Source organism: Sceloporus occidentalis, unplaced genomic scaffold (assembly GCF_023333645.1).
Source record: "Sceloporus occidentalis isolate IW3139 unplaced genomic scaffold, rSceOcc1.0.p SCAF_5, whole genome shotgun sequence".
Classification (NCBI taxonomy): Eukaryota; Metazoa; Chordata; class Lepidosauria; order Squamata; family Phrynosomatidae; genus Sceloporus; species Sceloporus occidentalis.
In genome coordinates this window covers 15,400,679-15,416,311 of record NW_028316985.1, presented here as the reverse complement: position 1 = coordinate 15,416,311, position 15,633 = coordinate 15,400,679, and positions in this window count along the sequence as shown.

Sequence of the window (15,633 nt, the reverse complement as noted above, 5' to 3'; positions counted from 1 at the left end):
TTAGCATTTACATTTCTATACTGCTTCATAGTGAATTTAGCACTCTTTAGCAGTTTATAATCTGTAAACCAACTGTCCCCAACAAGCTGGGTACTCATTTTACCAGCCTATGAAAGGATGGAAGGCTGAGTCAACCTTGGAGCCCTGGAAATAAATCTTGAATACGTTCTGAATAGAAAAAGGGGCATGAAAAACTGTGTGGTTTTCAAAGACTTTCTCACAGTGGGAAGAAAATTGTTAAATTTATTTTTTGCTCTCCTTGAAGAAGAAAATCTGCCACACTGCAGAATTTAATGGTCTTGGCTCCATCCTATGGAATCCTGAGATCTGCAGTTTGTTGTGGCACCAGAGCTATCTGACAGAGAAGGATATATGTCTCACAAAACTACAAATCCTAGAATTCCACAACATTGAGCCATGGCAGTTAAACTGGTGTCAAACTGCATTATTTCTGAAGTGTAGATTAGAGCTTAACTAAGAATTATATTCCTGTTGGACTGTGCAGGACTATTAGAACCTACAGAAATGGGCCTGGGCCATAAATTGCCAATCCCTACATTAAGAACTCAGGCATGTCATACTCTCACCTCCAAATTCATCATCCCATTATTATTATTATTATTATTATTATTATTATTATTATTTTAACGACCCCTACATTCCTCATGGGAGTGTTGTGCTATGTTTCCTCCCTCTTTAATTATACATTTGATTTAAATAATTCTTGATATGTATACCTAGGGGTCACCTATGTGGGACCCATCTGGCTAAGTTGGAACTTTCCTGAGAGGCCTTTGGCCATCTGAGATTGCTGTGTGTATGTATACCTTATGGATGGACAGAATAAAATGGTGCTAAAATGATAAAGATGGGAGCTCAAAGGCCAGTGAGGATTCTAAACAAACCTAAAATTCTGCCATCAGTTGACAGACCTAATTGAAATAAAAAAGGAAAATAAATGGACCTCTGATGAGAACTGAACATAAGTGGAATTCTAGGGAATGAAGCTTTGGCAACATGGCCTGTCCTTATTTTGGTATCTGATGACTTGGGGCTTAAACTCGCTCTCATTAAAACTGATGGAACTGCTTAACTTTGTCTGGATTGCATCGTTGGTTTCCCAGCTTCTTGCCAAATTGAGCAGGGAAAAAGACTTACATTCTGCCAGGTTCTACTTAAAACCCATATGTCCCTTCTTCTTTCTCCTCCCCCACCTCCCCACCCTAAATATCATCACTTATGTCATGCCGCTTCTGAATCATTTGGTATGATGATCACATTATTGCTTCTGCTGCCGCTGTTCAGGCTGATGCGAATCAAAATTCATGAATTCCAATGGTTACAAAGAGGTTTTAATGATTGCCTTCAGCAGATGAAATATATCGGTTTTCAAAAAGGTATGCGAAAATATGGATATGAGGCCTAATCGTCAGTGGGAGGAGGAGCGGGAGAGATCAACAAGCTGGACAAGTTCAGAAACCTTTAGTGATTGTGCAGTGATCTGTAATGAAAATTCAAGTGCCTCGCCTTTAATGATCCATTTATCTCTCTGACATGATTTTCTATCATTCTAACTGGCATGGTTCCTGCTACTCTGGGTGTACACTTTGAATTTGTTTTGTCAAACAAGCTGTTAATAGGAGATAGGTGCATTCTGCATCCTGATGCTTTGGTTTGGATCAGTAGGGCTCAAAATATGGAGTGTGTGTGTGTGGGGGGGCGCCTTGGGGAGGGGCAAGCAAGAAACCTGGAATAGACAACATTTATTTTTTTTAGGGGAGATGCAGAAAGAACCAAAGGGGTTTTCATCCCATGAGGTTTAGCATTGCAAACAGCAAAACAGCATCCTAGCATCAAGGCACAGAACATAATAAGCTTATGGATTATTATGGTTCTTCCCTTCCTGCCTGCTTTTCTGGATTGCTGGCTTTAGAAGGGAATCTGAGATGATAGTTGAAAAATATTTTTCTTTAAATGCCAGTACTGGATTATTGTCTCAAGTCACAGATGCACATACCAGCAGGCTGCATACATGTAGGTTTGCATGAGATTTCAGTTTGTGCTCATCTGGTCAGGAGATGAACATAAGGAAAACTCTACTGGCTCAGCAAATTCCAGTCTGGGTTAAGATTTTGGAGGTGGTACAATGCACACTTGGTTTGGGAAAGAAATATTGGCCCATGGACTCCTGGAACTTGCTCAGCCTCATCTAAATCTTCCAGAGAAACATAATCATATGCAGTCACCACTGGCAGATGTATCTTATACAAATTTCTTTGATTCCAAAATAAAAGAAATGTCTATTCATTGCACTCAGTTAGAGGGACAGGTTAGGGATTTTGCTGGTGATCTGCATGCTTCACTGCCTAGCAATTTTCCTGCATAAACAGATTACAGGGACCACAAATATGGTGCAGCAGCCCCAGAATCTCTTGGTTTCAAACTCTACAATCTAGACTTTAGAGTCTAGAGGATTTTGTTCTATGTTGAGTACTCCAGATTGGGCAGTTCAGGATTCCACAGCTATCCTAAAGGCCATTTGCGCCAAGATGTCATGCAGCTGGACGTACTGTGGGCATGGCATTCTTGGAAAAGCAGAGCATGGCAGGGCAGGAGAAGGGGGATATGAAAGACAATTTCCTATTTGCAGAGGCGAGTGACCTATTAAGATGGTCTGCTCCTCAAGGCTGATGGATTGAAAGTTTCCAAATTTCTTGGTGGGGTGCAGATGTGAATTCTGGTGCTCCTGCCAACATCCTGATCAATCTGTGGAATACAGAGTCATCCATGTTAGTTGCCAGCTGCAATTGCTCCTTAGAATCCTCTCTCAGTTAGCAGAACCTGGGTGGTTCTGGGGTATACTCTAAAGTTTAGTGATGAAACGAACTAGGAGATGAGTAGAACACATATGAAAAAAGACTCCTGACAAAGGTAACTGGATACTACTGGCCCAGTGAGAACGGTAAAGAAGTGTTAGCCTGCAAATCCCATTGTATCTTCAGTATACTTAGTAGAACCTTTTCATGTAGTTTTGGGCTGTTATAAAGGAACTCCTGAGGTTTTGCTTGAAGTTGACGGCTTGTGCTAATTTAATGGTTCTTTTTTTTTTTTTTTTTAGCAGCTGGACCTCCCTCTTGCTCACATAAAGTGGAAGTGGGGGTGGCTGCCATCTTAGTGTATGAATGTGTATGTGGTGGTGGTGCTGGGGTTCAGAGCCAAGGCCCTCTGGGAGAAGTGGCTGAAAAAATAACTTGTGAGAAACGAAATAGTTCAGGGCTGGCAGCTGCCTTCTGTGACTGCCACTTTTTATGCCACCTCTTCTCTGTACCTGGCCTATGTTCAAAATGCAAAAGGGATTTGGAAGCAACTCAGCAGAAGAGAGAGGAGAGGGAACAGAGTAATTCCCTTCCCAGGCCAGACTCAGACAAAAGCAAACTACTTCAGCCTCTCCTAGTCTGTGAGCTCTTCCTCATTAATAACTTTAGCCATCTTGACCATATATTGATACTGCTTGGCCATGTTTCCTGGTTTTCATCTGTGAATTCTTGTCAGGTATCTGCATTTACTCCAAGGCTGTTTTTGCAGCCATTTAATTCCCTGTATTACTTCTTTTTTTCTATCCAAAAATGGATAAATTCCTTCTTCTGGATGCTTCTAGTATCAGAAGTTGATTGTTCAATTATATCGCAGCCCCTTGTATAATTCACCCACCTCCAAAACAACAATAATAGCAATGGCCTTCTAGCCACTTCCAAATTTTGTTCTTGTTATTTAATAGTCTGTGGATTCTCTGAAGAATTCCAGACCAGAAAAATCATCCCTGGGTTTTACTCATGTTGCCCATCACTGAAGGCATCATTTTAGGGTACCTTGCAGCTATATAACCCAATCAGGGCTTCAGTGACCTAACTATGAGCTGCTTTTTAGTGACTTGATCTTTGGGTATAAAAATACACCTATCTTCCCTTCTATCCCATGCTGTTCCTTCTTTTAAAAAAGTTCCCCAAGGCCATTGGTCCAAGAGCCAAGCCACACATGAATGTGTTTGGTTAAATTACTAAATAGCTGAAAGTGCTTTAAAAACAACACTGCTCACACCTTTTTAATTTAAAGTCTGCTAAATCCTTTTAAAATTCATTTGTATTTGCAATTACTTAAACTGTGAGCTCTGCACAAGAGAGAGTGAAGTGATAGATTTTAAGTGCGCAGCTGGAGGTAATATATAAATTCAATGGATGAGTCTGGCAGAGAATTGATGCCACAATATGTACCCAGTGGCACCTTTACTTTCTTACCCGCCTGGCTGTAGAACATTATCAGAAAGTCGATACGATATGCCAATATAGTTATATACTTGCAGTCATAAGTCCCATATTCCAATTAAACCTTAGGTGCTTACATTGTGGATGAGAATGGACAGACAGCCTGACTCCGTCCCTCCATGAATGGCTTACAAAATACTTGACTCAATTTAGCTCCAGGGTTTCATATTGTTTTCAGTGGCCCCAGCAGTCGGACAAGCAAGTAATACAGGATGTCTGTCTAGCTCTAGGAAAGGATAGCATGTACTGGGCCCTAGAGTCTGGCTGCAGCCCTCACTCTCTCTTTCAGCTGCCTGTCTCCCTCTGGCTAGTCCAGCATCAGGATCAAGTTTCCCGTATAATTCTCCTTCCCTGTTTGGGATTGTCTTCCTCCCCCATCCCTCTTAATTTATTAATGCTTTCACTCTCTCGGCATTAGCCTCATGCTCCTTCCATTCCCATAAAAGTCATCTTTATGGACTCGGCTGGTGCAACTTAATAACATGCTTTCCCAGAAAAGTGACAGATTAGTGATTGTACATCAGGCGAGACTCACTGTTTTTGCTGTGCTACATTCAGCTATAGTAACAGGTGGAAGGACTCCTGCTAATTCTTTCTTTCTTTCTTTCTTTCTTTCTTTCTTTCTTTCTTTCTTTCTTTCCTCATGTTCTTTCCTGACGTTCTCCCCCACTCCACTTTTAGTGTAGGGAACATAATGATATAGCTTTGTAAAGCTGGAATGGCATTAAAACTCCCTGAATTGTATAGCTATGTAACGATCCTTTCTCATTCCCATTACAGATGGGATTTTTCTGCATCTAAAATAATAGTTGTGTACAGAATCATTATTTTCTGCACAAAAATGGCTGTTTTCTGTGTGAACGTACCTTGTGCAAATTATCTGTAGAATAAATCTCCAACTGTGAATAGTTTTCAAAGATTTAAAATAACATAAAAAGTGCATGCCTGTCTCATAGTTGTGAAGCTACAAGTATGATGCATTTAAAGTCACGTGTCACCCTCTGAGGACAGAGCCCTCTCTGCTCACAGAGGTGGAGCTACCCAAACATTTGCAGCAACAGGCATCTAAGAAGCAAAGCAGAGCTGTTATGAGCATGAGGTAGGACAGAGCAAATTAGTATATAGTAAATGAAGACTATGGGGGAAATCATAGCATCAAAGCATATTGGTGTTGGTAGGGACCTCTGAGGTCATCTACCCCACTACAGCAATAAGAAAATGAATCTCAACAGGGAGAAATGTAGGATACATTTGGGCAGTAAAATTGAAACACACAGATATGTGATGGGTTGATGGCAGTACATGCAAAAGGGATCTAGGAGTCTAAGTAGACCACATGCTGGACAACAATGTGATGTGGCAGCTAAGAAAGCCAATGTAATTGTAAGCTGCATCAATAGTATAATGTCTAGATTAAGGAAAAGAATAGTGCCACTCTATTCTGCTTTGGTCAGGCCTCACCTGAATACTATGTCAAGTGCCAGGCACTACAATTAAAAAAAGGATGTTGACAAACTGGAATGTGTCCAGAGGAGGGCCACAAAAATGGTGAAAAGTCTGGAAACCATGCCCTATAAGGAGCCACTGAAGGGGCTGGGTGTGTTTAGCCTGGAGAGGAGATGGTTAAGAGATGATATGATAGCCCTGTTTAACTAATTGAAGGGATGTCATACTGAGGATGGAGCAAGTTTTTGCAGCTCCAGAGATTAGGATGCAGAGCAATGGTCTCAAGATATGGACAAGAGATTACACATAAACATTAGGAAGAACTTCCTGATGATATGAGTTGTTCACCAGTGGAACATGCTGCCTTGGAGAGTGGTGGGGTCTCCTTCTTTTGAGGCTTTTAAACAGGCTGGATGGCCATCTGTTGAGAGTGCTTTGATTGTGTCTATCTGCATGGCAGGGGGTTGGACAGATGGCCCTTTTGGTCTCTTCAAAGTCTATGATTCTGGGACTCTATGGCTGGCCAACCCCTTCTTAAATGCCTCTGAAAACCCAGGCATTGGAAAAAAGTCACTTTTCAAAAATGATAATACTCACAGCCCCCCACCAAGTGGCCATGCCCTTGCCCTGGCTCTGGGAAAAAATTTCCACCTCATGAAGAAATCTGTTACTTTTACTGAACAGCTTGTACCATTTTGCAACTTCTGTCCCTCCTGTGCAGAGCCAGTGTGGTGTAGTAGTTTGAATGTTGCACTACAATTCCAGAAGACCAGGATTCGAATCCCTGGTCAGCCATGGAAACCTACAGTGTGACCTTGGGCAAGTAAAACTCTTTCAGAAGAAGGCAAAGCAAACCCTCTCTGAACAAATCTTACCAAGAAAACCTCAAGATAGATTTACCTTAGGGTGGCCAGACATCAGAAATGTCTTGAAGGCACTGCACACAACAACAACATCAACTCATTCTGCCCCCTTGGTATTCCAGATGTCTTATTGTACAGTCTCACTGATGTCAAAGCACTAGAAGGTCAAGAATGATAAACCAAAAATAAAAATACAGTGAAAATATAAGCATGAGAATCAGGCCTTGCTGTAGCTTCTGTTGGAATTATAGGCAAGGTTTGCCTGCAGGGTCAGACTGTTAATCTTCCTTTATTAGTCAATACTTCTAATGCCTTAATAACTTTTTTTCCTGCAGTCCCCTGCAATCCATCCAGTTTGTCAATGTGTGAGTAATAACTACTAGATACTGAGCACCGGCATGTGACAGGTGTATTAACCTTTTTAGCTATGACACAGGGCAAATGATTGGGCCCAAGAAACAAGCACTTAGCAGTATGCCAAGCTTCTGTTGAATCCTGTACTAAGAACTATACTCAGTGGTACCTGGTGGCCTTCATATCAGTGGGGTGGTGAATCCAATCTGGGATGCAGCCCAGAATTTAGTTTCTCCCAAATTTAGTTTCAGCACTCAGATCGCCTCTTTAAAGATTGGTCTAAAATCTGAAATGAATTCATCACCCCACTGACATGAAAGCTAATCCGTCCCCTGTGTACAACAATATGCATTTTTCAACATGTCCAGCAGCCACGTTGGCTTGGGTATTCTAGGAATTATAGCCCCAGGAGTAATTTTTCCAAGGTATGGTTATTTCCACTTTTGTGTCCTTTCTTTGGTGAGGAGGAAGCATACTGCTCACTCACTTCATCTTTTCCTTCCTGGCTAACATCACTGACCCCCACAATGGAGAATAGGTTATGTGACTGTAGGTCAATAAGATGAACAGATGGTGTTGGATTCTGGCATGGAAAGAACCATTGGACAAACATGGGAAATATAGATAAAGAGAGTAGAAATGCTGTTTGGAATCCTGTATCAGCTTATACTTAACTAGGACACCCCTTGAAACCTATCAAAACCTGATTCAACCATACTCTGAACATCAACATCATGGATCTCCTTCTCTCCATGCAGCTGATGCCTGTTAAAGTAAGTTGGGCCATGAGTTATGATCATGGTAATAGTTTCTAAGTAGTGGTCTGGAATACAAAATAGTTACCTAACCTAGACAGATGCCTAACCTAATTTCTCCCTAAGCCTATTTTACCAGGCATCAACTGCATGGGGAGAAGGAAGTCCCTTCTGCCAACGATGATGTTTCCATTAGGTTTGGAGGAATTGGCCCAGGAGAAGTTCATTCTTACCTGTTAGAATCAATTTTATAAAGAGTTACATCCATAAGAGAACACAGAGATACTGGAGACTGAACCTGTGGCCTCTTATATGTAAAGCATGGCTCTGTTGTTTTTATAGACTCTCTTGAGCAGACACTCCTGACCTGTGGCCCTTCAGATCTCTCCAACCATAATTTTGATTATCTCTGAGTATTGACCATGCTGGCTGGGGCTGATGGATGCTATAGTCCAAAAGCTTGCAGAGAGCCACAGATTCTCTGGCTCTTCTGCTTTAAAGGTGCCCTCTCTGGCCACACTAGAAACACACAAAGTAGGTTGAAAGTTGGTGTTCCTTCCCATATAATTTTTGAAATTGTTATTCTGTGATGGAACTATATACACACCAGCATGCTTAATTCCCAGGATTCTTTTGGAAAGGCAGCAATAACAATTTGCAGATTACAAAGTTGGAGTAAATTTCTGGTATAGAAGATATTCTCATTCCTCAATTGCTATGTACAATTTTTTTACAAACAAAAAAAATGCTGGGAGAAAAAAAAAATGGTCCAGCAGATCTACTGATTTTGTCAGTGGGTACACTTCCTCCCACCAGAGTAACATAATGGGACAAAAATATCCCCGTGCTCTTTTCCTTTTAATCCACCTGAATGATGGTTAAATCTAGGTAAGGAATGGAAAAGAATGGAAATCAAAGGAAAGAGAGGGGAAAATCATGTTGTAAACTGCGTGGATCTATTATTTTTCTTGTGTTCAGATTGTAGAAATGGTTGATGAGTTTATTATTATAATCCAAAAAAGTAAATATCTTTTTAATGGAAACATCAGAGTCACTCAGCAGGAAGATCCCAAATGTTTAAATGAGTCAATACACAGAAACATCTGGTTACATTTCTGCAGATGTGTATGACATTTGTAATCTTTAATTTTTTCTTCAAACATTAATGTTGCTTAATTGGAAATTTTCTGCAGAAACTATGAAATTTGCCTAAGTTATTAAGAGTGAATCTTTCACAGAGGCAATTTTGCTCCATATCCTTATTTCTACAAGCACATATGTTCTCTATAGCTATGAGTTTAATGGCTTTAACTTCTCCCCCTTCAAGTTCTATGAAATTTTATTTCCCATTAAGCAAACAATATATGAGAATCTAAACTGGATAAAGTGTCCTCCCCTTCCCACCCTCTTGCACTTGGCAGAACAAACAGATGTTATAGCCCACAACTCCATGTCTGAATATGATCTTATAGACAATATTTTTTCAGGTAAGATTTTCCTGTGGAAATCTCTGTAGATGTCGCTTTTTACACCAGGAATGACAGACCTTTGCCCTACTCATGTTTTGTGCTATAAGTCCCACAGTGCCTTGCTATTGAGTATATTGCATGGGGTTTCAGAGAGATGTGGGGTGAAATATTTCCATAGATTTATAGGGGAAAACATGTTTTGTTTGTAATGTGATATTAAAATGTGAAATTGTTATGTCTCTCTTGCCCTGTCCTAACTCAAGACTATCAGGGGGAGCTGACTCCTGCAGACATAAACAGAACAGCACTATTAGACAAGGCATGGTCCATCGAGTTACATTTGGCAAACAAAAGTCATATCACATAGGGCAGAATTTATCCAATACCAGTCACATCTGGTCAAGCAAAATTATAACAGGCAAGACAGTGTTAAAACAGGATCCTCAATAGTTTGGTGTTACGTGCCCTCAAGTTAACTGCAAGATTTATTCAAAGGAGGTTTGCCATTGTCTTCTTCTAAAGCTAAAAGAATGTGATTTGCTTAAGGTCACTCAGTGGGTTGCCATGGCTGAGCAGGTTCAGATCATGATCATGGTCTCTCAGAGTCTTGTTCAACACTCAAACCACTTCTCCATGCTGGCACCTTGGATCAAATGCTATGGAAATGGCTAACAGACTGGTTTGTTGCCTAAAGCCAAGTTCACTGTTAAGCAAGATCTCCTCTCTTTCGATAACCTAGTTCTGGAAGTTTTCTCAGAATGATTTATTGTAGAATAGAAGACATAGAACAAGAGGCAACTAAATGACTTTAGGATATTGTCAGCTATGAGGCACATTCAGTTACATACATTTTTATACAGTCCATTTGGGGGTCCCATCCACAATAGCCATTGGTCAAATTAACACAAAATTTCCCACACAGACAACTTTCTCACCACATGTTCATAACCATTTTATTTATACTATGAATCCCAAACATCACATTCTTTCACGTAGACTGTTTTCCCTGCTCTCAGCTCCCTGCATCTCCAGATGTCCACAACTATAAACAACTTCTTCTTACAGTGATAACCCCACCTGTTTATTTTGCAACAATTCCCCTTTTCCAAGATGTAGCCAGACCTGGGTGAACTGTCACATTAACTTAACACACACCAATTCCTTTATTTAAACTATACAACATCCTCTAACATTAATCTTCTAATAGCTATCATCATATCATATATCCCATAAGCTTCTCTTATGAATATCCAGACATCCATACATTACCTAACATCTGTACGTACATTCTCTTAGCTCTGACTCAAGGCATGAATCATAACATGGAATTTGTAATCGCAGCATCCACAACCACATATAACCATTCATGGCAGGTGATCTCTAGGAAGCAGCACCTGACACCTAAGTAAGATTTGAAGACCTTCTGAAGGCTTGTCCATCTGATCCTACTGTTGGGCCCACAATCTTTGAGGAATTGTTTGTTGTGTCTTAAAGAGCCATATCCAGTTGTTAGACCCAAGCAGAGCAAATCCAATGAATCAAAGATATTCACATAACTGTTGTGTTACCAGGTTTCCATTGAGTCTATGGGCCTTCTCTAGTTAGGCTAACAGAGTTCAAGGAGTCTCATGTCAATACAAGCTACCAGCCTTAGAGGAAGATGCCCTCAGCAGCAAAGAAAGGTTCTCTCAGCTCTATTTAAGAATGTCCATACTTTCAGCTGGATACACAGTGATAGGGAACAGGGACAGCAGGTATGATCCTGATGCCTCTTCCCATGAGCATATTAGTATATTCAGAATGCAACTTGACAGTGTCTTGACCCACTGCCAATGTGGGAATCCTTTCTTCAGTAAAGGTCCACATAGAGCAGTGGTTCCCAAATGCTGATCCTCCAGATGTTTTGGACTTCAGCTTCATGAATTCCTGACTGTTGGTCAAACTGGCTGGGATGTCTGGGAGCTGAAGTTCAAAACACCTGAAAGACCAAAGTTTGGAACCACTGGCATAGAGACTTGACAAACATCTATTGGGAATGATCTAGCTCTGGATTTCTTGCATTAAGTTGAGAGCTGGAGTAGGTGGTCTGCAAGACCACATTCCTCCTTATGACTTCCCAATAGGTTTGGCAATTAGACATGACCTCAGTTGGCCTGATTCAGAACAATTCAGGTGTTCTCTAGAGCTGTACATTTCCTGACACAGCATTCTACTAACCAGAATGAGTTTGATTTGTTATAGTGAATTAAATTTAGTGTTAAAAATATGCATCTCCTCTCTTAAACTTTAATGATGCTTGGATCATTATCTAAAGAAAACACATCAGGTCAAGTGTTAACAGCATGTGCATTAACACGGGGGGGCGGGGGGGGGGGGGCGGCTTTGGGAATCAAGAATCAACCATCTGTTCCTTAAAAGGTCTTATAGCAACATGAAAGAAGCAGTAAGAATTTAATAAGACATTCATCCAGTGAAGTTTTTTGATTTTATTTAATGTTTGCGGAAAATATTTGCTATCAATTGTTGTTATTAAGTCTGGGTGATGCAAACTGTGCATTGCAGTTGTGGTGGGGATGTTTTAGTGCAAAAAGATATCACTGGTCAGTCTCTGATGCTATGGTATTTCATTGAATGCACAGTTGTAAAGGTATGTAATGCTGAGAGAAATTCACCCACACCCCACCTGCAAATTAAAGGAGAGGGAAAAGTAAATGTGTTTGTATGTGTGTTTGTGGCTGTGATATATTAGAAAGCAAAGCTGGCCATAGGTATATCTTTAGTACAGATGTGTTCTTGCTCTGACAGTTGCCATTTTTTTCTTAGGGTAGGGAAAATATCATCTGTGGGCCACACGTTGCTCTCAGGGCCATTTTTAAGGTCTTCAAGAACTCCTATGGTTGGAGAAGTATTTTTTTTTTTACCTTCAAATACCCCTCAACACTCACTGACATCTAGATCACCTCCTTATGAAATAAAGGTCTCTCCTGGCCCTGGCATAGTTTATTGTTGTTGCTGCTGTGAGCCTTCAAGTTAGTTCCAACTTATGGCAACCCTAAGGCAAACCCATCATGGGGTTTTCTTGGCAAGATTCGTTTAGAGGAGGCCTACCATTGCCTTCTCCTGAGGCTGAGAGTGTGTGACTTGTCCAACCTTTTCAAACCATACAAAGGATTATCCAAAAATAAACAAACCAACCCATTATCTTTGCAAACCATACAGAATCTAAAAATGTCAGTCACAAGCAAATAAACATTACTGTAATACTGAAGAAGGTCTTAAATTTAGTGGTTTGCAGAGTTTGGTAATATTCCATTTGGACTACAGTTCCCAGAATCCTCCAGCTAGCCTATCCACTTAGCATGCTGCCTGGGGAATTGTGCGCATTGAAGTTCAACAAGGAAATTATTATTATTATTATTATTATTATTAACCTTTATTTATAAAGTGCTGTAAATTTACACCAAACTCTGATTGTTTTTAAGGAGTGATCCTTGAGACCAAAAATAAAATGAATGTAAACTTTTTGCAGTTCACAATTTTGTATTATTTTTAAATATTTTGAACCTATCCTGTGTTTTGCTAAATGTTTTCCTTTTAATTCTGGCCAAAGGCATTTTAAACTGTGGGCTAGAAAAGAAACAAGGCGGATTTCTAATTTCTGGTATTTTTTTTTTTTTTGTTGCCCTTCTTTACTTCAAAAAGTTTATATTCTGCCTATGTGGAAAGCATATTCATGCTCATGTAGATGTTTTATATTTCTGTTATCTATTTTAGTATGCTATATAATTTTGTGAGTCAAAATATACTTGAAAAATTGTTATACTGAACATTGGTTCTCTGCCAGTTACTGTGATGTGACACTTGGAATAAATGATCCAGTATTAAGTATGACATTAGGTGCACAATGACAGCCAATACACCAACTGAGAAAACAGATATTTTAACTCCTTGATACATACAATTGGGAGGATCTGGTGAAATCCAAGCTCAATTTGCAGTTGGTAAATATGGTAATGATTTCTTTTAGTTGAAGTACGTCTTGTGAGAGTACTATGTGATGCTTTAAATCTGTTGCTTGCTTTTGATCAATTGCTTAATTATTTTAGGTTGACAATAGAATTAAACAGTTAAGGCCTGGTCTTATGGCAACAGGAAATTCAATTTCCCATGTTGTTTTTAGAGGCAAATCACAAAGGTATTCTCCCTCGGCAGGTTCTGACCCACGTTTTTCTCTATGTTTGGTTGAACTTCACGGTTTTAGATTGATGTGTCTGTCCCATTGGGGCTCCAATGACTACACAGTGTTTCAATTAAGGCAGGTGGATTCCATGTCAGTAGAGCAGCTAGGACACAGCAACTTGGATCTCTGCTTTATACTATAATACAGAGTAGATTCCTGACCTTCCAGGAATGGAAGCCACTAGCTACCATTGAAGTGATGAGATGCTCTCTTACAGTTGCATTTTAAGGTTGTTGTTGTTGTTGTTGTTGTTGTTGTTGTTGTTGTTGTGTGTCCTCAAAGTCCTTTCCAACTTATGGTGACCCTAAAGCGAACCTATCAGGTTTTTTTGTTTTGTTTTGTTTTTTGCAAGATTTGTTCAGAGAAGGTTTGCTATTGGTTTCCCTTGAGGCCGAGAGCATGTTACTTGCCCAAGTTACCCAGTGGGTTTCATGGCCAAGTGGAGAATCAAAATCTCCAGAGTCATGATCTAACACTCAAGCCAATGACAGGTGCATACTGGGCATGATGATCAGGTTCTCAGCTTCTGAAGGATGATCCATGTAAGTGCATTCAACAGTCTCAACATAAAGTAGTCCTGAGATCTCATTGCAAGAAAAGTCACACTTTGCCTCCAGGATATGCACATATGTGAAGTTTCTGAGAAATAAATTGAAAACAATGCACATATTTTCAAACGTGAATGGCTAAAATATGCTTACTTGGAAGAGAATATGGAGAAACATGTATTAGTCAGTGGGAAAATTGTTTAAATTAGGCAAATTAGAGAAATAATTGTGCAAATTAGGAAAAATACTTTAAAATGGCACCTGTTTCAGTGCAGGGCAGGGGAAAGTTATGAAGACTATGAAACATGATATGAAAGATGGGATTCAGAAGACTCAACGTAATTTATTCTGAAGCCAAACTTTTATGAGCAGTTTGGAGAACACAGCCTGGAATTCCTCTTCCTATTTATTTATTTAATCATATTTATTTATTTAACACATTTGGCCATATCTCACCTTTCTCTCAATGTAAGAATCAAGGCTGCTTGCAATATAAGGTAAACAAAAAAACAGGTAAAACAAAATATTATACAAAAAAGGGGGGGATTCTGATTTTTTGATGGGAAGACCAACTCAAGGAGTAAGGGGAAGTATGATAGCAGTATATAAAATTATTCATGGTGTAGAGAAAGTAGAAACTCTCTCAAAGCACTAGAACCCATAGTCATCAACTGAAACTGAATTTTGGGTGTTTGGAATAGATAAAAAGACATATTTCTTCATACAGTGCATAAAATGATGGAATTCACAGCAAAAAAACATATAGTGATAGTTCCCAACCTGAACAGCTTAGATTAGATGAACTCATGGAGTTCAGACCCATAGTAAAGATGTATTTCCTCCAATGCCAAAAGGAGTATCCCTCTATAAATCACTTGCTTGGAATGAAAGTTGTAGGGAGAAAATGGTATCCATGTCCTTCTGGTATCCTTTCCATAACTGGTTGGCCACTCTGTGTACAGAATGCTGGAGTAGACTGGCTTTTGTAATGATCCATGAAGTCTTTCCTTTGATTCTTAGGAAGGATGGTGATATCCCACATCCCAAAATATTCAGCCTGTCCTCATTCTCAGAATCCACATTTATCTGCACTCTGCAGTTTGTAGGATCTCTTGGAATGCAGTAGAAATGGAACACAAGGGATACCAACTAGAATAAAAGTGGATATCTTAATCCTATAGTATTTACACTATAAACTAGTCATGTCCTCAACAAAAAGAACATAACTGGGATTTGAATTTAGGAAAAATCCAAGGCAGCCAGAAATGTGTTGGACTTGACAAGTTCAAAGTGTGAGGAACTTTCATTTCAATATGTATTAAAATTGCATTTTGCTCTTGTATTTTAAACACATCTGTCCTCTGTTTGTTCTCTTTGTTAATAATTATTATACATTATTCTATATCTCTGTAAACAACAAAATATTACATGTCATACAACTGTATAGCATTTCATGATTCATCATGTCCCACCCATTATTATTATTTTTGTAAATCATCCCACTTGTTGTTTAGTATTGAAATTCATTGTTTTTGCCAACTTTTAAACATTGTAGTTGTCTATATGTATGCCTCATACTTTGTATCTCCATGCATCAATTCTTGATTATAGTTATTATTTTGATCCCCTTTATCCA